The sequence below is a fragment of the Trachypithecus francoisi genome, unplaced genomic scaffold, assembly GCF_009764315.1.
Source record: "Trachypithecus francoisi isolate TF-2019V2 unplaced genomic scaffold, Tfra_2.0 Lachesis_group3, whole genome shotgun sequence".
Classification (NCBI taxonomy): domain Eukaryota; kingdom Metazoa; phylum Chordata; class Mammalia; order Primates; family Cercopithecidae; genus Trachypithecus; species Trachypithecus francoisi.
In genome coordinates, this window is record NW_022681468.1 from 158,368,701 (window position 1) to 158,391,681 (window position 22,981).

A 22,981-nucleotide genomic window follows, 5' to 3' on the forward strand; every position below is an offset into this window, starting at 1 on the left:
TGAAAAGCATTCCAGGGCATGCTACTTTTCATCTTTTGATATGGGCTGGAAAGGGGCCGGAGCCCTCAAAGCAGCATCCTCACCTGTGCCCAGAGCAGGCAATGCCTCACTCGTTCAGCGGCTTTTTTCCTGGAGGCCAGCAGAAGCTCCTCACGTATCAGTGGCCCAAACTGGGGCAAGTGCCTCCTCTGGTCGGTCACTGTTGGCTGAGGGAGAAGCATTGCGAATGATATAAGTCACCACCTGCTGTGCCCGCTGGGAACATGGTGGGGACCTTTCTCCCAGAACATCTGTGCTATGGGCAAAGAGAGAGAGCTGCCAATAAATGTCCATGTGAGAGAATGTGCCCCATCTTTGGAGAAGCTTTCTGTTCATTATTGTTACAGAGTGCATACATTTATGTGTCACGTCACAACTTACAAAACAACCCCCGTGGGATCCCAGTCCTGTGCTTTGGGTAGGATGATGGTCCCCCAGCCTGGCTCCATCCTGCTCCCACCGCCTCACAGCCCAGTGCTCTGTTTCCAGAATGGACCCAACCATAGACCAGAGGATCTTTGCAAAGTGAACTCGCACAGTTCCAGCCCCTCACGGGCTTTGGCAGAAGGCCAATGTCAGAGAGGTCAGAAGCACTGGACGTTCAATGAACTCAGACACAAATGAGCTAAGTGACCTTGAGCTCGTTCCTTGCTGGGTAGATGTTTGCTCATCTGTAAGATAGAATGATTGTACATCACCCCAGCCACCCTCGCGGGATGGCTGTGATGAACAGATGGGAGAACAGATGCGAACGGTCACTCACCTTTGGGACTGAGGAGCTGACAGTGGCTCTGGTTTCTGCAGCAGTGTCATTCTGCTAAGAGCCCTCTGATTCACAGTGTCCACTTGGGCACGTTGCTTTCACTGCTAAAATCAGAGGTCGGTATGTAATTGCTCCTATGGCTACAGCAGCACAAACGTCCTGACAGCGGGCGTTTGGAGGGGAGTTTCCACATTGCATGGATTTGTGCAATTGTAAATTTAGATACAGCACCCTAGAAGGCCCTGGAAGCAGCAGAAGGGCTGGGGAGTTCTGTGTGCCTCTGTTCAGGGACAGGGAACCAATGTTGAAGAAACTCAGTTGTCTCCTGTGCAGCAAAGGATTTGAGAGTCAGGGAAGGTGGCAGGAACAATGCGGGAGCTTCAGGACTCTGCCCTAGGAGTTCATTCCAGCCATGGCAAGGCAGGGTATTTACTCACAGCTGTTGTATAATGAATAGATACTTAGCCCATATTACATAGATTCATGTCTATGCAAAAAATAACTGCCCAGTAAACATGAATAGAACTTACGCATGATTTTTAGGCCGGGTCCAGTGGCTCACACCTATAATCCCAACACTTTGGGAAGCTGAGGCGGATGGATCACTAGAGGTCAACTACTGGCCGACATAGTGAAACCTCATCTCTATTAACAGTACAAAAGTTAGCTGGATGTGGTGGTGCCTGCCTGTAGTCCCAGCTACTTGGGAGACTGAGGTAGGAGAATCGCTTGAACCCAGGAGGTGGAGGTTGCAGTGAGCCAAGATTGCACTGCTACACTCCAGCCTGGGCAACAAAACGAGACTCTGTCTCAAAAAAAAAAAAAAAAGAACTTATGCATAGTTTTTAAATTCCATTTTCTTAAATGTTAAGGCTCTTCTTTTTGTCTTAGGATCCCTGAATTAGGATGTGTCACATGAACAGGGTTGCAGCAGGCGCGGCCCCCCATGCCATGGTCATCATCAGTGCTGTTGGTGGGATTCTCAGTTCTTCAGGGCACTCGATTGGGCTGACTCCTGGGCCTCTTGCGGCAGGGCAGGTCTGGGGGATGATTCCGCCTGGTGAATTGTGAATGGGAGTGCTGTGTGTCACTTCCAGCTGGAGTAAGTTGACACATGATCCTTTAGAGCACCCTTGCGTGGCCGATGCCAGTGGTTGGGGTGGTCTGCTCCATCAGTCTGAAACCCAGAAAGAGGATTTGTGGAGCACAGCCCCGGGCTGATTATAATGCATAATTAGCACGAGTGAGAGATAAGCTGTTGTGGGTATGAGCTGCTAGGGTATCAGCTGGTCTGTTTGCTACCCCACGGTGACCTAGCCTACAGGGATTGATGCTCTCGCCATTTCTTTTTTTACTTTTTATCTACAATTTCTTATCAGGCTGATCATGTGTCTTAGAATCAATTCCTCTGGTGGTTTTCCATAATTCCCAGTTAAGGAATCTTTTCAAGCATTCTCAGGTAAACGTAAGTAGAGCCTCCTGACTGTTGTCCAGGTGTCACTGCGGAGGCAGGAATTGGGCTTGGATATTCTAGGAGATTGATATTTACAGAAACATTTTGAAAACTAGAAAGCTTTGTGAAATGGTGAAACTGGAAGTTTCCCAAGTTATGTTTCATGATGTTAAAATATCTTCCATTACAAAATAAAGGTTCTTTGACTCAATAAGCTTGGGAAATGTTATGTACTATTTTTTTCTTAAAGATGCATAATGTTCATTAGCATGTCAAAGGCTCTGAGAAGGCCTGCAACACAGAAATTGTTTCTTTCAGTGGAATTCAGTATTCTCCAAACTTATTTGAACAAAGAATGTCCTCCCTTACCCGACCTCCCCCACACATTTATCAGACCCAGTGTTTATGGGGAGGGCAAGACACGAATGTGGCATTTGCTGAATCTTGGAGCGGTAGAATAGTTCTTCATGTCAGAAAGCTGTATGGTGTGTCATGCAGTAAATCATCATGACCTAAGACACTTTACATAATTATTCTCTTTTCTAGTCTTTTGAGCAAAATTTGTTGTTTCTACTGTACAGAAGCCTAACAATGCTGGATGGTAGTGAGTGGAACACTCTGTGCCTGATCCATGGACCCAGGTATCAGCATCCGCAACAGCATTGGCATGGGGAAGGCATGCGTATACCTGCACCTGCTTGGCCTGGGCCATTACCTGCTGAATGGAGCTCTATTAACATGAGGCCGGAGGATCTCTATTGAGCCTGTACTGCCAGCGATTCCCGGGCTCCCCGGTGTCTGACAGGTGCCGCATCAGATGTCTTGCTTCTGCCTTCTCTGTGTTTTGGGTTGGGTTCCGAAAGTGTCCAGGGAAGGGCCTGGCCTTGAGAATCCATCCTGAGGGAAAATAGATGATGTGGCATGACCTCATGCCTCTGTGTGTGTGTGTGTGTGTGTGGAGCTTAGTGCCCTTAGAAATGACAGCTCAACCCTTGTATTTTAGAAGACATTTATCACTTGCGTGTTAAGACCAAGGCTGCTGAGGACCAAGGGGAGACTCAGCCTGGGGCATGTGGCTTAGATTAGCAAAGCTCCTCACATGGTGGATGGATCGAACCTTCACACTTGCAGTTGTACCATCTACTCGGGACATTCTGAAGGACCACACTATTTGAGACAGCAAGGAGTGGGAGCAGGGGATGGGGACGCTTTATGGTATGGTTGGAGTGTTCTGTCTCTTGAATGCTTTTCATTGCAGCCATCGGTAGGTGGGTTCTTGAGGTCCAGAAATAGGCACTCCATGAGGCAGGTCTTCTGGAATTTGCTCAGGCACCAAAAAGGGAGATTTGGCTCTTTTTACTGGCCTATGAAATAGCTTCAAGGCATGCATTTTCTTGGAAGCTGCTATTAACCATCACCTGAAATTTCTCCCAGTGCTGTTTCTTCTCTCCTCCAGCAAGGACAATTGTAAATGAGGCAGAGTCATTTAAATTCTGTCCCTTTCACATTCAGATTACCTCAGGGTAGCTGATGTGACCACCCTTGGAAGGCTTCGCTGAAGGGCAGTTGATGCCATAACTGCCCGATTCCTGCGGGTCTGTGTAGTGAGCTGGGGACCTGCAGAGGAGTGTGGAAACCCTGGTTGGGCTCCCTGAATAGGGTCAGCTGGGGCGTTCTGATCAGGATGGCAGCGGGTCCAGGACACGTTTGGGAGACGAGGCCCATGTGATGCATGGGTTGATGCTCTGATACTGTCAGAAGCCGGGGTCCACTTGCAGAGCCCCCTTCCTTGTTAATGCTCCCTCAATCCCTGCTGCTTCCACCAATGCAGAAGGCTTCGCTCTGGTCACCACCTGCCCTGTCCCTGGGAAGGCTGGGGGAAGTAAGGCAGCAGTGACCAGCGTCCTTCTGCAGCCTCAGGCCTCTCTCAGGTGTCCTCAGGGGTGGGCTCCAGCAAGAGTGAAGCCGACCCCTCCTGCTGTGTGGAATGAGTGAGTGAGTGAGTGGATGCTCACTGTTGCTGTGTGTACAGCTCTGAAAGGCTGATAGGAAAAAGCAGGTTGCCCTAGTCCAGGGAACATGGTGTTCTGGCCAGGCAGACTGCCCGCAGCAGGGCCTGGCCAGCTGGCAGCACTGGGCGAGTGGCAGCCCTCATTGTGCTCTGTATCCCTACAAAGTGAGGATGGTGAGGCAGTTGTGAGGGTGAGAGGAAGGCACCTCTCTACTGCCCTTTAACTAGCACCCAGAGCCCTGGGAGTGCAGTGGAGATCCTGCTCACTCCTGCGACTTCTCACTGTCTCCTTTTCCAGCCACACATGTCAAACACCCATAAACACACACCCACATGCACATACGCACACACACCCCACAGATACCCATGCACTTACATGCACACCACACTACACACACCTACAGACACTACACCATACATACAGACACAGCACACACTCACACATACCACACACGCAGACACAGCCCACATCATACCCACACACACACATGCAAGTACACATAGATATCACACACACACACCACACACACATGCGCTTACACATGTACCATGCGCATATACACCAAGCCACACACACACATCAAATCAATCAAAAGGTCTCAGTAATTCATTTCATCTCTCCCTCTGTCTGCCTCTTTCCATTCCTACTGTACTAGATCCTGCCATCACTGTCTCTCCCTAGCTAGAAATATTATTATATTTTCCACCAAATGTAATTTAAATTGCCCTTGAAAGTGGAAACTGAGACAGAGGTTGAATCCATGCACGTTCTCTGCAGTGCCTTATCTGTGGATAATGTTTGTTCTACTCACTGTGGCTCCTCCTGCTCCATAGGAGATGCTCCACTCTCCTTTGAGACTTTTGATGCAAGGCTCACTCCTTCGCAGGCACACAGTACAGGCTGCAGTGGCTTGGCTTTGCATCTCATGAACTGGGGACTTTCCCATCAGAGAGCAGTCTGTGTGGCCCTGCTGGGTGTCCTTTAGGGCTCAGAGCCTCCTGGGCATGGAGGCCTGAGCCGGCTGATACCACAGAGCTGGGAGAGACTGACTTTTGGACAGAATTCCAGAAGGGGCCAACCTAGTCCTTGTAGTGCCTAACCTCCAACAGTTAGTTGAGAACCGTGATTAAAATGGCTCTTTGGAGCAGCAGACATAGAGGCCACTGGCATTAGTTGAGGTGGTTACCTTAGTCTGCTTGGACTGCCATGCAAAATGTCACAGACTGGGTGGCTTGAACAGCAGTCATTGATTTCCTCACAATTCTGGAGCCTGAAAATCCCGGAGGATGGCCGGGCGCGGTGGCTCAAGCCTGTAATCCCAGCACTTTGGGAGGCCGAGACGGGCGGATCACGAGGTCAGGAGATCGAGACCATCCTGGCTAACACAGTGAAACCCCGTCTCTACTAAAAAAAATACAAAAAACTAGCCGGGCGAGATGGCGGGCGCCTGTAGTCCCAGCTACTCGGGAGGCTGAGGCAGGAGAATGGCGGGAACCCGGGAGGCGGAGCTTGCAGTGAGCTGAGATCCGGCCACTGCACTCCAGCCCGGGCGACAGAGCGAGACTCCGCCTCAAAAAAAAAAAAAAAAAAAAAAAAAAAAAAAAAAGAAAATCCCGGAGGAAGGTGCTGGCAGGGCTAGTTTGTGGTGAGGGCTCTCTCCTCAGCTTGCAGACAGCCGCCTTATTGCTGCGCCCACACACGGCCTCTTTTCTGTGCATGCATGGAGCTCGAGCCAGTGATCTCTGGTGTCTCTTTTTCTTATATGGACACAAACCCTATTTGTTTAGGGCCCCACCATTATGACCTCATTTAAACTTGGCCTAAATGCTCTGTCTCCAAATGCAGTCATGTTGGTGGCTAGGACATCAACATAGGAATTTTCAGGGACACAGTTCTGTTCATGACAGTAGTGAAATTTCCAGTGAGGCTCCACTGCTTCTTCAGGTAGGCCCTTGCCCACCTTAGCACCCCTGTTGTCCCACCTGCACCCTCTGTATAAGTAAACCCAGCTCCATAGAACTATGAGTGTGCCGGGCTGCCGTGCCGAGGGACCCCTCTGGCCTCCCGAAGCCGCCCTTCTACAGCTGCTGGAAGAACTGCACCATCTGCACCACCTTGCAGGCTGAAGGTGGTTCCATAGAAGCCCTGGAGAAGATCTGACTGTGAGTGCCTTGCACTTACCCCTTCACCTCTCCAGGCGTGTTTTCTTATCTCTAAAGTGGGGAAAACACACTCACCTGGTAACAAGATGTTAGTGGGTCCAATTAGATAAAGTTTCTGGAAGTCTTTAATGGACTGAGAAATAGTTATACACAGGAAGTGAATTGTAGCTGGTATCACTGAATCACTGATGTGCATAAATAAAGTGCTTGTGTGTGTGGATTATTTAGGAATCTGTTCAGGTTTGAGTAACAGAAAACTGACCAATGAGTGGCTTGCTTTTCATTCGCAAGGAGGAGTCTCAAGGTTACTGGCTTTGGTATGAAGGCTTGACCCATCTAGGCTGACCTCATTCTCTGGACCACATGGCCACAAAATGGCTGCTGAAGCACTAGCCATTGTGTCCTAGTTCAAGGGAAGGAAAGCTGGTCAGTACCAGCTGCTTCTGATTCTGTTTTATTAGGATTGCAAATACTTCCTGGAAATCTGCTGGGCAGGTTTATGCTTAGGTTTTATTGACTGGAACTGGGTTTCTGCTTAGGTTTTACTGCACTAGCACTAACTGCAAGAGAGGCAGGGAAAGCCGGAAACGGTATTGTCACCATTGTCTTACAGTAGTCTATATCCATTGCCCAATGCTAGATACAGTAACCCACCACTGCTGCTCAAGCCAGGTTCTGATGGGAAGGCAGAAGAAAGGGATTAGCATTGGGTAGACAGCAAAGGACGGTCATGTCTCTCCCAGGATACACTTTACTTCCTAAGAGCTGGAATTCAGAATTGCCAGTGGTGAAAGGATACTAGGTTCTATTACGGGAACGTTCCTCAGTGTTCCTTAAAAATTGTAGCACCAGGGATTACTAATAAAGAGCAGAGTTTCGGCTGGTTTGAAGTCAGTGTGAATCTCTCTAGTCGGAATGGAGGTATTGGAAGCTGACCCTGCAGTCTGCAATGTGCTTATTCCCGCTTCCTCTGCCGTCAGAGTCTGTCTCATTGTCCCCCAGGCACTTGTTGGTCCCTTGGCTTCTCAGTGATTTTGCTTTTCAGTCTCCACTTTGAACAATTGCCCAGCAAGTTTAAAAAGGAAAGGCAGGAGCCACATAGAATTAGACAACGGAAAAGGAAGCAAGGCCCAGCCTCACCTAGCCTGCGTGGGGCCTGGGCATCCTGAAGTTGGACTGCTTCAGTCCAGCTCTGTGGCTCTCTACTCCAGGCTTGTCTGCTAAATGAAGTCCACACCTTGGCTCTGCGGATGTGAGGCTCAGGGGAGGGAATGTGCATCTTGTTTCATTCTTTTGTCCATTCTCACACTGGTGTGAGTGCTGCTGTAGATGGAGCCTGGTGAGGCCTTGGATCATGCTGTCTGGAACAGTCAAGAATATGGAGCAGAACTGATGTCATGCTCTGGCATCCTTAAAAGGGCAGTGCATCAGGGTCTCTTACACTCAGACTTCTCAATATGTAAACCAAGGTCCTAGGTAAATGGGGAGAGTGACCCCGAGGCTAGGACTGACCCAAAAGGAGGTGGTGTCAAGAACAATGGTACAACTCAAGCTCATGCTCGATCTCTTGAGTCAGGCACCTTCTCCGCTTTGCAGAGCCTGTTTTCTGAGAAGCTTCTTGCGGCTCATGCTCTGAAAGTGCTCATGTGAATGAGGTCTGTGCTGGGAAAATGCAGTGGGTAGCAGTTTTGAAGCTTGATTGTGTTTCAAGAAGCCCAGCGCTCCACACAGGGGCTCCTGTAATGGAAAGGCAGTGCTGCTCCAGTAGGAAGATGGTTTTGCTGTTTTATTTCTTTGCATTGACAGTTCATCCTGGCACTTGCTGATGGAGTGTCAACTCTTGAGTTGTTTTAGTTGAAACCTTGTGAAGGAAGAACCTGGTGAGGATTTGTGTGTTTGTGTGCATGTGTGTGTGACATTTGTTAGTTCAATTGTATAACAAAATATTATGTTTGGGGTTTTCTCTCTTCTGGTCCCTCCTCTGTGTAAAAGTACTATGTGCTCTCAGTGTCGCCAGCTTCAACAGACACATGAAACTGGCACCTATCAGCAGCAGGGAGGCTTCCTCGAGGTTATTAAATACAAGAAACAGCATATTGGTACAGCGGCTCTCTCAGTTGGATGATTTCCCCTACATTCTTGGGAAGGGTTCAGGTCAATAGTCTGGGAGGCTTCAGTGCATTTGTGGTTTTTTTTTGGGGGGCGGGGTGGGGTGGTGGTTGGTATATGATTTCCATTTTACCTCTTTAGGAATGAAAGCATCTTAATCAAATATAGCTCACTCATTCCTGGAGGACCAGCTCCAGGGGGCTCTGCTGATGGTTTTATACCATCTCAGGCAGACAGGTGTTATTGAGCATAGGTAGTGTTGGCAGGGACCCTTAGCCCACCAAGTCCACCACAGGCACTTCCCAAACTCTCCCTCTGTAATCCTGCCAAAACTGGAGCTGGGGGTCTTAACTGCCAGGTCCCCAGATAGGAGACTGGGAATTTTTCTGCCTTTCCTGTGGCATCTCTTGTGCGCAATTTGGGGGCAGTCAAAGAAAATAACATGTAAGAGTTTAATAAAAGGAACTTAGAATTAACAATGTCATTAAGCACATTCATCAACTGTAATGATGTGTAGTGACTCATGTACTCACCTGTGTGAGCCCTTTTCACAGGTGTGAAACACATACATGTCGCTGTGAGACTCTGTCTCTTGGGAGATGGCAGTGAAGAGCTCGGGGCTCAGCAATAGGGAGATCTAGTGTGAACCACAGCCAGTGTGGGCAAGTTACTTAGCCTCTCTGCGGCTCAATTTCACCTGCAAAATGGGAACGGTATTATTGACTCTATTGAGCTTATAAGGGGATTCAATGAGGCCATGTTTATAAAAAGACTAGTACATTGCCATGCACATAGGAACTGACAAATAAAGGAGAATTGAACAGATTGAATTGAAATAGCCCAGAGGCTTACAGCATCTCCAGATGGGAGAGGGAACGGGGGTTGGGTGGCACATGTGGCCAAGGCCACCCCACTTCTTGGAAGAGTGATTGAGTACACATCCCTGGGACGTCGGGCAATGGGTTAGGATGGGGACAGTGTCAGGGCACTATGTCTCTGCTGCCTTCATCTCCAGGGTTGCAGACCGCATGTCCATAGTGGATGCCCCAGAGGCAGGGCATGGACGGCAGAATACCTTTCCTGTGAGAAACTCAGTTCTCCTGCTTACCATTTATATTGGATTATGAAATGCCCTGTGGTCACTTTTGTTGATAATGAATTTTGATAAATTCTCTCTTTTTAGCTAGAGGGAACTGTTTTCTATACATGATCCTGGGACAAGAGACTTTGGCTCTGCTACTTGATGGAGGGACAGTGGCTGAAGGATGGGATGATCAGCCTTTGACCCCCAGGACCAGCAGTGCTCACTGGGAGTCCATGCTGGATGTGTGGCAACCCACTAGACCCTCCACGAGGGGTCTGCATGGAAGGATGGGGTTTAAGTAAAAATTGTAATAGGACTTTTTAATGACAGAAGTCTTGAATGTCTGGTTGAATGTATTAAACAGACTACATTCTGCTTTGACTCATTTTCCAGTGATTATAAGAGGTTGGCTTGGATGATCTCTTCTTAAATGTGTTGCCAATAACATTGGTAGCCTTACTGATTCATGAGGAATCTCTCATTAGTGCAAATGTACTTCTGAAAGGCACGTAAATGAGACTCCAGGGAAAAGTCCTGTCCAGAGATGCACCAATTACTGCAAGATGAGCCATGTGCTTTTTGCATTGAATGAGACCCAGAATATAGTATCAACCCAAGCAAAAATCTTACCCTAATGCTTAACAGTAGAAAATGATCTTAGTTTTCTGGACTGAATAAATCTCCAGAGGTTTCAGGATTGGAAGCTAACAAGAGTTTTGCATAAAACTCTTGAACTTTATTGCTAAGATTATGATAGATTAGTTGGAATGTAATTCCTAAACTTGTAGAAAAAAAAATGTACAAATCTTTAAAATGTATTTTGATATAGTTCTATATAGAAACCTCCTTAAAATGTGTTTTACATAATATGGCATTGTGGATATTTTGCAAAACCACAGTGCCTTAAAAACATTCATATTACTCTTGTCTCCTCCCTTGCTTGGTTGCTGAGAGTGCATTTTAATTGGTTTGTGTTAATTGATTAAATGTAGATATTTGTAGCTCTTGTTGTTGGGTTTTGGAGGAGGAAGATCTCCAGAGACCTCAAGCTATCTCAGCTGTCCGCCTTGAAGCGGGAGTCAGGGACCTCAGGCAGCTCCCTGTGCAGAGAAGTACACCTTCTCCTCCTGCCCTGTAACTCTCTTCACATTCGTCTGGATTGAAGTAAAGGCACTGAATGTGATGTCAGTGAGTCTTAGATTTTGCCAACTACAAATCTGTCAGTTCCTACATATGCCTCTCTCTAAAGACAGACACAGTTTGATAAATCACAGGCCTCCCTTTAGAGGTGATGTGGTTATATCACCTCTGTGCCCTGTGCCTGTGCAGACGGGGAAGTTATCTTTTGGGATGGGTAGAAGAGAAGGTTCATGCATCAGGCCCTTCCTGCATACAGGGCCCTGTGAGGTGGGCTGGCATCCCAGGCATTCAGTGGGCCCAGTGAGGGTCAGGAGGAGCCCAAGCCTGTCCTTTGCCAAGGTGCATCTACAGGAGCCTACCAGTGCAGGCCATTGCCAAGTTGTCCAGCTCTCTAGGTTACCAGGTTGCTTACACCTGCCTTTTCTTTCTATTTCATTACAAATCAGGCTCACTACTCCTCCCTCAGCACTTGGCAGCCACTGGGCTGATAGGCCTCTTTAGTGCTGTCCTCCAGCCTTCCAGGAGATCCTGGATCCCACTGGGAAACTAACTCACCCCACCTGCTGCCTCTGCAGGGGCTGTGTGTATGTGGAGGTCAGGCAAGAAAAGGCCAAGGATGGCTCCTGGCAGTTCTTTGTTCAAGACACGTGGCCGACCGAGGAGCCTCTGCACACAGCTGCTTTCTGATGCCTGTCTTCTTCCCTTGCCTCTCAACACAGTGCCTGGGACAATTATGATGTTATTATGTGCTGTACCCATTATTTGTTTAGCCATTGCTTCTGCACATGTTGTGAGCAGTTCTCCTAGAGCTCAACAGAAATAGCTCAGTGGCACTTAAACCAAAGTGGTCTGTACAGACCCAGGGTTTAGCTTTGCCCCAGGTGGGTTGGTTTGACACTTACCACTGGTCATGGGCGCGTCAGTAGGTGATGTCCAGCCCAGGTCAGGCGGTGTTTGTGGAACCCTCATGATGACAGCTCCTCTGGGGAAGGAGAGTTTCTTCGGTTCCATCTGCCATGGCTGGGATTGGGCATCCCTCCCCCACCACTCCCCAGCACAAGAGAGGTGTCAGTTTCTGAAATCTGTCGTCATTCACCGCATCAGCCTTCAGACTGGTGAAGTCAAGGGGCAGTGGGAGAATGGGGCAGAAATTCTCAGACCCCTCATAGCGCTACATCCTGACGTCTCCATGGAGGAGAAAGGGGAGGAAGGGGCTTAGTCCCTGGGGAGAGGTTGGGCCAGAAAGGAAGAGGGAGCCAGCCCTGAACTTCAGGGAGAGTTTCCTGGGTCCCTCTGAGGAGGTTTTAATTCAGGGAGTCGGGGGGCCCAGGTGTTTCCAATGAACCATAAAACTAGGCACTCCATCAGAGCTGTGGTTTTAGGTTGCGTCCAAGAAGCTTTACTGGACATACGTTGGTAGCAACGCCAGAGGGAGCTGCCTCTTCCCATTGTCCCACACGTTTTCTCTTCAAGCTATTTTATATCTTGAAATTATGTTTATGCAATTTCAATTGAAGAAAGGGCCTGTTCCCTGAAGGTTTGGAAGCCATCCTGCAGTTAGTGGTGAATAGTAGGTAAAGGCTGAGGACTGCATCATGATTAAATCGATTAACTTCAAGCAAGACCAAATGTGTTTTGTCTCATCCCTCCCTGCCACCCTCTGCTCCCCTGGAGTTAGGGAGGCATCTGACTTACCCGCCAGTAAGGGGATTAAGCTTGTCATCTGGTATCATCACCTTGATCTGAAACCATGGGGAAGGAAGCTTTGGGCTTTGTAGCAGATGTGCTCAGCTGGGATGAGAACTTACTGTGAATTCCATCTTGCATCCTGAAAGATGTACTTGTGGGTGGGGCCTCCACTGGCTTTTCACCTTGTCACCTACCCCCCCAGGGCTGTTTGCTCTGGAGGTCACTGCATTAAAGCATTACTCTCAGATGGTCACAGTGGAAGGCACTGATGTGACTCACTGCAGCGATGGAAACTTTCTGAGAACAGGGTGACACACCTCAGCCAGCCAGTCTTCCGAGTCGTAGTGAAAAGACTGACTTTAGCTGTGGGGCTCAGCAGCACTTATGGAAAAGAAGCGGAGTCTGTGCCTCCTGTGGAGCTCCCGCCAGCTGAGGCCTTGAAAAGGATGCCTCCCCCAGTGTTCTCAGCAAGACAAGGGCGGGGGCACCCCTGAGTCTTCCCGGAGAGCTTGGTCACTGTGCACAGAGTGGTGTGTTGGTGGTGTAGATGCTCGAGAATCAGAGCCGTCAGGGTCTTGGGGACAATAAGAAGCAAGCTTAAAATATACAATTTTTAAGTCATGTTTTGTGAGTGGGTAAGAAATGAAGGGAAGATGATATTTTAGCAAATAACTCTGTTTTTAAGGATGCTGAGGTGATATGGATTGATGCGGCAAGATGTTTTTATTCCAGTGCCTTGAGCAGCAGGCAGTGTGTCCTGGAAATGTGAAAATGCTGTTCCCTGGTCTGGAGTTTGCTGCTGAATGACCTGGCGTCCTGGGCCACTCTGAGCTTCTGTCCCCTTCTCTGGGGCATGATTATTGGTTCTGTGGATTGGTGGTTTTCCACTGTGTTATTTTCATTTGTCTGGGAATGCTCTGCTCAAGTGAAGTCTTACCCACAAAAGTCGACAGACCTGCCCCTTGATCCTTCTCTCCCTCAGCCAAAAGGTCACTTAGAGGTGCCTAGAAGGCTGGGAGGACCTCCTGACTGGGTGCATTCAGGGATCCCTCTCCTTCCACATGACTGTGGAGCCTGAAAAACCTCAGCAGCCTTTGCACCAACTCTCAATTGGGGTTCAGTTCAGGCCTGAAGAATTTGACCTGAAGTAGTCCTTGTAGTATTTTTGTAACAAAGAGATGGTAATTGCTTTTCAAAGACTGAGTAAAAAAGGAAATGACTATGACTTTATTTCTTAATTTTTTCTATAAAATAAGCCAGTCTGTTAAAAAAGATGTGAGATGTTAAATGTACCTCAAAGCATTCTTAATCCCACATCTCAAATGTGCTATTGCAGGACTGAATTTCAATAACATCAAATTGACTCCATGAGTAGTTACTTATAATCTAGATATCAGCATAATGAAGTATAATGTGATGGTGAATATTATTATACCTTATGTGATGGTTAACACTGAGTGGCAACTTGATTGGATTGAAGGATGCAAAGTCCTGATCCTCAGTGTGTCTGTGAGGGCGCTGCCAAAGGAGATTCACATTGGAGTCAGTGGGCTGGGAAAGGCAGACCTGTCTTTAATCTGGGTGGGCACCATCTAATCAGCTGCCAGCATGGCTAGAATATAAGCAGGCAGAAAAATGTGAAAAGGAGAGACTGGCCTAGCCTCCCAGCCTACATCTTTCTCCCATGCTGGATGCTTCCTTCCCTCGACCACTGGACTCCAAGTTCTTCAGTTTTGGGACTCAGAATGGCTCTCCTTGCTCCTCAGGCTGCAGATAGCCTACTGTGAGACCTTGTGATCATGTGAGTTAATACTTAATAAACTCCCCTTTACATATATATATATACACACACACACACACATACATATATATATTCCATTAGTTCTGTCCCTCTAGAGAACCCTGACCAATACACCTTATTTTTTGTGATTTCATATAAAACCCATAACAAAATGGGAGGTAACTGCACTCCTGGTACATGGAACTTACAGGATACTAAAGCAGTGTCACTTGAGTGTAATATGTAGATGCATACACCACGTGTATGAATTATGCTGTGTGAATGATGGTTCTTTGGATCAGTCTATATAAAAATATATAAATAAAAAACATAATTTTACATTTATTTATCATGACAGTATTTTATTTTTATTTATTTATGTAAAAAATCAGGCACGTATCATAGGTTTAGGATTTAAAGCCATCCTGATTTCTCTTGGCTTTTAGTCGTGGATTGAAAATAATTGTAAATATTATTTTAATTTAAATATTATTATAATATAAATAATTGTAAATATTATAAAATAGTAGTAAATCTCATATTTCTTGCATACACACATACACACAGCACAATGTAGAAATGTAGCAGAAATAAGCTGCTTTAGCACCCGCAAAGTAGATGATGTTTCTTTTAATTTTTTTATTTTGTTAATCGATACTTTAAAATGTTACTGTTGCACCAAAAATGCAATTTTATGCATTTTGAGAAAATGCTTCTGTATCTGAGGTGATGTGCCAACTGTTGGCCTAGATAGTGGCAGCTCAGAACCAGCCCAGGGTTTGCCCAGAGCCTCTGCAAACTAGAAGGGCTGGATTCTGGGAAACTGTTTTCTAAGGCAGTCAGAGCCCTGGCCACCTGCCATCAGGCTGGGAGAGTTGAGTTAGTGTGGTTCCTGGTGTTCTGCTAGACCCCAGGCCAAGCCAGCTCCTGTGAGAGTAATACACCTATCTCTACCCTTGCACCTGGCCTCCCAGCTGCCTGGGGTATGAGGCCAGCTCAACTCTGCACGCTGGCACTGGCACTGTCCTGCCTGTGTTGAGTGTTGAATGCGCTAGTGATTGTTCATTAGGAAGACTAGTTGCAGTGTGGAGTTTCTGGGGATATCTACTTTCTAGAACGATCTATGGAAACCTGATTCTGCTTTTTTTTTGAGGCTGCTGGATAATACTATACATTAAGCTGCATATGTGTTTTCTGTAGGTTGTTGTTTCCTGCTTTGTTTGTTTGTTTCTGGCCAGCATGCAGAGACCCTGAGAGCATGCCTCTGAGACCCATGGAGGGATGCCCATGTGCACAGCAGGGACTGCAGGGAATCCGCAGCAAAGGGGCACCTGTTTGTAGACGCTGCCGTGGCTGCTGTCGGCAAGAATCAGCAAAGCGCACGGCCATCCACCTGTCAGGGGTCTTAGAATAAATAAGAAAAAAAAAAGAAAAAAAACACTGGGGCTAATTCTCCTCTGTAGGAGGAGTATCGCCTTCTCTGCCTCTCCTTCTGCTCATTCTGGTAGTGAGAAGCTCTGTAACCCAGAGGGGCCTAAGAATGTGAGGCTGGATGAGACCCAGACCTGGCTCTGTCCAGCAGAGCATGGGAACTTGTAGCCTCCAGGAGTGACCAGGGGACACCCACCACAGTAACCAGCCACAGAGGTCATTGGGTAGGCTGGCTGCCCTGTCCCTCCTGGCTGCATCCTGATGGTCCCATAGCATCCTGGGGAGTCCCGACCTTCAGGAACACACAATGAGCTTGAAGCCCAGTGTCCTTGATTGGCTGGTGGCAGAGTGCGTGGGGGTGGTGAGACTGTGGGCCACCAGGACCCTGGGCACAGGTGCCTGGCCTCTCCTTGGCCGGACCGAGGTGCACATATCTGGCTGAGCCTCAGATCCAAGAGTGCAGGCCCCCGGGGCTTTTTGCCTGGGAGCAGAGACATTCTGAGGTCTAGGTGAGCCCAGCCTGGGCTAGTTTCCAGGCCCGGAAGCTCCTACTTGGTGAGCTGATGTTCATGGGAGGACTTCTGTGTTCATATTCTAGGGTGAGTTTTCAGTGCACACTGAGTACCTTGTGTTATTAGTAATCATCTGGCCACAAATGGGAAGTGTGCTCCTAATATCACTGCCAGATTTCTGCCTGAGTCACAACCTCATACCAGCCTTCTCACTCCCTGCGCTTTCTGGTGTAATAAACACTCTTCTTGTTTTTGCACCCAAAGTGTGGTTTCAGTGATTAGAGTGTAATGTGTGGCTACCCCCATTCACCTAAAGAAAGTTTGGGTTGCATATGAAGAGATCTTTAACTCAGTGGTGCTTCCCCTGTATCTTCAGCCTTCTGCCCCACCCCAGCCTGTGACCCTTGACTGAAGGGAAGCCCCATGTCCTGGATCAAGCAGCAGCCAGGCATTGAGAGCGACTAGGTGTGAGCCAGAAAGATCTGGCTTCCAGCCTGCCTTAGTAAGCTCAGACTGCCATGACAAAGTACTGCAGAGTGAGTGGTATATGCAAGAGTTGTTTATTTCTCACAGTCAGTTCTGGAAGCTGGGGTGTCCAAGGTCAAGGTGCTGGTGGATTCCATGTCTGGTGAAGTCCCTCTTCTTGACCTGCAGGTAGATGCCTTCTCACTGTGTCCTCACATGGCCTTCCTCCTAAGCATGCAGGTATGTGGAGGTTATGTCTTCAACACAGGGATATGGGGTGGGCCGAAACATTCAGCCGCCAGCATAGCCCCAGACCTACCACTTAGGAACCGTGTAATGGAGAGACTTGCTTCCCTCTCTAAGAGTATTTTCTCATCTGCAAACTGAGAATGGAACTGTATCGTTCTGGGGCTACTGTCTGGATCAAGGAGACGCAGCCCTCTCCATGGCCTGCAGGCCCGCACAGCCTCGTGTTCCCGTCCAGGTACCCCGCTCTCCCCTGTGTCTTTGCGGGATTCAGCCCAGCCACTCCAGCCTTCTCTCTGTTCAAGGAGCCACCCCAGACTCACTCCTGGCTTAGAACTTGTACACTTGCTGTTTGCTATGCTCAGAAAGCTCTGTCTCCAGACGATTGTGTGGCTGCCTCCTGGTCATGGGGTCCTCTCCACCCTGGTCCCTCCTTGAAGGCCTGTGCCCCCTCTTCTAGTAGGCTGTATCTCAGAGTTCTTTCTACAAGTGGTGATCTTGAGAGGTGAGATCGTAGCTCCCTGCAGAAAAGGAGAGGTTTGCTTTCTGCCCACTAGCAAAGTAGTGAGTTCCTTAGGCACAGAGCTCCTCAGCCATGACAGGAGCCCCCCAAGGCAGAGCCTCCCCCTGGCTTCCTTCTGGCCTCTGGGGCCGTGGGGGCTGGGAACCAGAACAATGGAGCTGATGCCCTGCTGTTTGCTGTGCTATAAATGGTCAGCTGTCCTGCTGGGGTCCAATGAGCCTCGCTGTCTACTTTTGGCACTTAAGGTGGTGGAGCAAGTTGACTCCTGGTTATCCTCAGCGAGGTTTCAGTTCTTCCCTGTCAGGTTGGTGCAGCATGCAGCGGAAATTCACTGTCAGGCCCATGCACTCCACTTCCATTCTTGATGCTGCCTGGTCGTCTTCAGAATACTTGTCAGTCAGTGCTAGAGCTGCCTTGTTCATTTTATGTGTTTTTGCCTTCATGCCCTTATCCATGAGCATGGGCATCTGCTCTGACTTGTCCATGGCCACACCTGGACGCCTGGACAGCAAGCATGAGGGGGCATCGGGAACACACCACAAGCACTTGAGTGAAACAGTGAACCGTGTGCAGGACAGCAGGCAGCTCACGGGCACTGCGTTTATCTCAGTGACCTTGGCTTCAAGTGGGGCCACCCTCTCTCAGAATTTTGGGGAAGATCACATTTGTTATGGACTAAATTGGGACCCACCCAAAATGCCTGTGTTGAAGTCCTAACCCCCAATACCTTAGAATGTGACTTTATTTGGAGATATGATCTTTAAAGAGGTAATTATGTTTAAGTGAGGCCCTGTGGGTGAGCTCTGATCCTGTATAACTCATGTCTTTATAAGAAGATATCAGTCACCAGGGATGTCACACACAGAGCAATGCCCATGTGAAGACGCAGCGAAAAGGCGGGTGTCTCCCAACCAAGAAGAGAGGCCTCAGGAGAAACCAACCCTGCCGACACCCTGATCTTAAACTTCAAACCTGCAGAACGGTGTGAAGTGAATGCCTGCTGCTTAAACCCAGCTGTTCTTGGGCATTTTTGTGGCAGCACTAGGACACTAATACAACATTCCATAAGTGATGTGCTAGGAGGGAGTATCACAGCACTGGAGAATCAGCACACACAGGGACCACTCGTTAGGGGAGTGGCAATAGGAACACGTCCTTGCGTTTTGGAAGGGCACTTACAATTCTGTAAGCATGCGTCCAGGCTTAGGATAGGGTTTGGGAGTGAAAGTGGGCGACTGACTTTGGAGTACCAAGCATGCGATTTGCAGGTGTCACCCAAGGAATGGGGGCTGTTCTTTCAGGCAGCCTGCATGGTGGGCCCTGGGCCCTCTGTGAAGAAGGACAGGGCAAGGTCCTGACCTCCTGGAGCTTGTCCTCTGGGGGAAAAGACAGAGAGGCCACAGGGAGAGGGTACTGAGAGCAAAGCCAGAAACAGAGCAGCCTTGCTTAGACTCAGTATTAATGGAACAGGTACTTGTTGTTGAGAAGCGACCGACAGTCTGCATTCCCTTCACTGCCAATCAAAATCTGCTGCTTTATGGAACCTAAAGAAGGAAGGTCCTTATGAGTAGAGGGGTTTGTGTTCTGTTTTGTGACCAAGATACATACAAAAAGATCACTCAGCCATCCTAAGCGAGAAAACACCTCCATTTGCCCAGCTTTTCGGGGAGGGTTGGCAGTTTAGAATCACGTCTCAGAGGCAGCACAGGCCCCCATGCTCCTGAGGTCGAGGGGCATGACACCAGGGAGGTGCCATCATCCACTAGAGCAGCTCAGAATGAGGAGCTTCTGGAACATCTTAACCGATTTATTTTCCCTTTTTTTTTTCTTTTCATGCTTGCGCAAGTGCAAGAGTAATGTTTGAGGCCGGGTGCAGTGGCTCGCACCTGTCATCCCAGCAATTTGGGAGGCCGAGGCGGGTGAATCACCTGAGGTCAGGAGTTCGAAACCAGCCTGACCAACATGGTGAAACCCCGTCTCTACTAAAATAGAAAAATCAGCTGGGTGTGGTGGTACGTGCCTGTAATCCCAGCTACTCAGGAGTCTGAGGCAGGAAAATCACTTGAACCTGGGAGGCAGAGGTTGCAGTGAGCTGAGATTGCACCACTGTGCTCCAGACTGGGCAACAGAGTGAGACTCTGTCTCAAAAAAAAAAAAAAAAAAAAAAAGAGGAATATTTGAAAGCTCTGTCTAAATATAAGTATGAAATAAAGACTGGAAGCAATAGAGGAGCATTGGGTCATCATTGACTTGGTGGCTACTTTTTTCCTTAATGCTATTTTACATTCATTGTGTAACAATCATGGTGATTAAATTTGGTTTCAATCTGGCTAGGTCATAATATCCAGAAATGTGGCATGTTGCTGTGAAGGTAATTTTTAGATGAGATTAATATTTGAATTAGAAGACTATTAATAAAACTGATTGCCCTTCTTAATGTGGGTGGACCTCTTGCAATTATTTGAACGCCCAACAAAAAAAGACTGAGCTTCCCCAAAGAAGAAGGAAATCAGTCTTCAGATAACCTTCAGACTCCAACTGCGATATCATTTCTTCCCTGGGGTTCCAGCCTGTCCATCTGCCCTGCAGATTTTGGATGTGCTAATCCCCGCAATCATGTGAGCCAATTCCTTAAATCTCTCTAGAAAGATAGAGAGATAGAAGATAGATAGGTAATGCATAGATACATACATAGACACACACACACACACACACACACACACACACACACACACACCCCTTACTGGTTCTGCTTCTCTGGAGAACCCCTAATGTTATAGAGACTCAAGTTCACTGCTTGTGGCAGTGATCCCTGCTGTGACTTTCTGCATCTAGTGCATCTCTCCAAGCCTTAACTGAGCCTTCTGTGAAACGAGGATGATGCACCATCCTTGCAGGATCCGTATGAGCTTTTCAGAAGATGAAGCAGTGTGTTCATCTAGGGGCCAGGTCCAGGTTCGGAGAAGAAGCTTGGACACCATGCTTCCGGGAGGGTGTGTGGCGTGTGTGACTACATTCCTGTGCTGTCTTTCTGTGCCCTACAGGGATACATATGGGCCTGTTCCTCACTTTACAAAGAGGAGACTGAGGCCCACACATGTCCAAGCATGCTTCCAGTCACCCAGCTGTGGAGTGGCAGCCTGCCTGTCTCAGGTGTTGTGCTCCTAGCATCAGTGTTCTTTCAAGAAAGAGCAAAATTTGCATTTCAGGAACCTGCAGGCCCGGGAGAGTGGCTGGGTGTGTAGCTGCACTGTGCCTCATGCTCCCATGCCCCACTCTCCATGGGGAGGTGTGCTTATCCATGGCACCTGCCCTGGCACTCCAACCCACTGTTTTCACCTCCCAGAAAGATAGAAGAGATCAGCCAGTCATACTGCTAGTTACACCTCTCCGATTTTCTCATCCCCCAACTCCAATTCTCTCTCAACTCAGACCTCTTTGGAGTTTCATCAACCCACTCCTCCAGGTCAGCACTCCAGTATCCACAGTGGCTGAGACCCGTGACGAGGTCTGAACCAGATTTTTAGGGACCGCACAACGAAAGTGCAGCCCCTGATGGTGCTGGCAACCCTGTTCAACCTTCCCGAAGACAAGGGCCTAGTAGAGGAAAGCCTCAATCATCCTGTGATTCCCACTGACGGAGAGAGGCCAGCTGCAGAGAAATTTCCTGCATAAAAGTCTGTGTGTTTCACCTGTGGACCCCAAATGAACCGAGTCTGTAACCCACTAACCTTTTATCCTAGGATTTGAATGAGCAGGCAGATCTGAATTGTCTGCATTTCTTTAAAGCCCAAGTTACTTTCTTCAAAGGATAGTCTCGTTTGTAATATTAAAAGCATAATGAGAATAACTAGGTTTTATTATTTAAAAGATTTATAGCGGCAATAATCTTATTTTCATTTTTATAGATCTCTATTCAAAATCAGACCAATGACTAAACTCTGGAGAATAAAGGAAATGACCTGTTATTTTACTTAAGATAAATACATTGACTTTTATTTTTAAATTAAATCTTGAGTAAATTAATTCATACATCCAGGTTGATTGTAAACCGCAGGAGAAACAATAACTTTGCATTTATTTGCAACTTAAGTTCGGCTCTCATCTTATGAAGCGCTCACTGGAGAAGCCCAAGCGGGCCCAGTCGGGAAGGAGCATGCCCCAGTCGGCGGGCTGGGGAGGTGAGGTGGATGAAGTGATTCTCTGATTTCTATCACTCAGATGTAACTTCCATGAAGTTAGGATTTTTTTTTTTCATTACTCTATTCCTGGCCTTTAGAACAAGGCCAGCGAGCACTTGTAGGTGCTTAATTAATATTAGTTGAATGGATGAATCAATTAGACATTTACTAATTGGTGACTTTCTCCCACCCTTCCACCCCCGATGTTATACCACTGATGCCTGGTACTTAACAAAAAGAGGAAGTGACAGACTTATATTTGAATATTTGAATGTATCATTGAGATTGTCACACTGCTTTCTGCTTCGTGCGATAGGAACATTAAATCACCTCTTTTGAGAAATAAATGTCAATGTAAAGAGGAAAACTTTGCCAGATATTAAGGCATACTGCAAATCTATAGTGATTGGAAATTGTGGTCCTGATGTAAATACAGACAAATGGGCCCATAGCACAGAACAGGGAGCTTAGAGACAGATATTTGTGTAACTGAGGTTTAATACATGTTAAGGTAGAACCACATATCCACAGGGTAAGCTTCTATTAGGGAAAAGTTTCCATGTAGAAAAATGAATCTAGATCCATACCAAACACCACATGAAGGTTAAAAATAGAGGTTTAAATGTGAAAGATAAAACTATACTGTTAATCAAAGAAGGCTTAGATGTAGAAGGGTTTTTAAAATTAAACTTCAAAAGCACAAACTATAAGGCAAAAATAATTAATTTGATCAAATTAAGAATTTCTGATCAACATAGGCTTCCTTGGTAGCATCGACAGACAGACGACAGCTTGGGAGAGCATCTCTGGAATACCAAGGCACGATGTACAAGGAACTCTTCAAATCAACAGCAACCAAGAAGAACCTACATGGAAAAATGACCAAAGGTTATAATCAGGCATTTTACAGAACAGGAAAGTCACAGGGCTAAAAAGCAAAAGAAAAGACGCTCCAAGTCATTTTTAATCAGAGAAATGTGGCCTGGAAAGCAATCAAATGGTCTTTTATGAATGACAGGACAATGGGACATCTCCTTCCATTAAGCCTTCCACTGGTGGCTCTCGCTACAAACCCAGAAGGACTTAAGAAAATGGCACCTTCGTACCCCTTCCAGTATTGTAATTTAAGGATGACGGAGAATGAGAAGGAAACATTATATTTTTGGTTTGTAGAAGGAGACATACAAAATAAGTAGAAGAAATGCTTGCTTTTTTTTTTTTTTTGAGACAGAGTCTCGCTCTGTCGCCCAGGCTGGAGTGCAGTGGCACAATCTCGGCTCACTGCAAGCTCCGCCTCCTGGGTTCATGCCATTCTCCTGCCTCAGCCTCCCGAGCAGCTGGGACTACAGGCACCCGCCACCGCGCCCAGCTAATTTTTTGTATTTTTAGTAG

The 22,981-nt window shown here is 47.5% G+C and overlaps 1 protein-coding gene and 1 long non-coding RNA gene across 2 annotated transcripts in view; one reads left to right on the forward strand and one right to left on the reverse strand.

Annotated features, from left to right (window-relative positions):
* OTUD7A (OTU deubiquitinase 7A) overlaps positions 1-22,981 on the forward strand; it is a 386,019-nt gene that overhangs the window by 56,236 nt on the left and 306,802 nt on the right. The window lies entirely within an intron of this gene.
* On the reverse strand, positions 451-5,548 carry LOC117070943. Its single transcript, XR_004432105.1, has 3 exons — positions 5,079-5,548; positions 803-903; positions 451-710 (listed from the first exon to the last, which is right to left on the reverse strand). It is a non-coding gene; the product is annotated as an uncharacterized LOC117070943 (long non-coding RNA).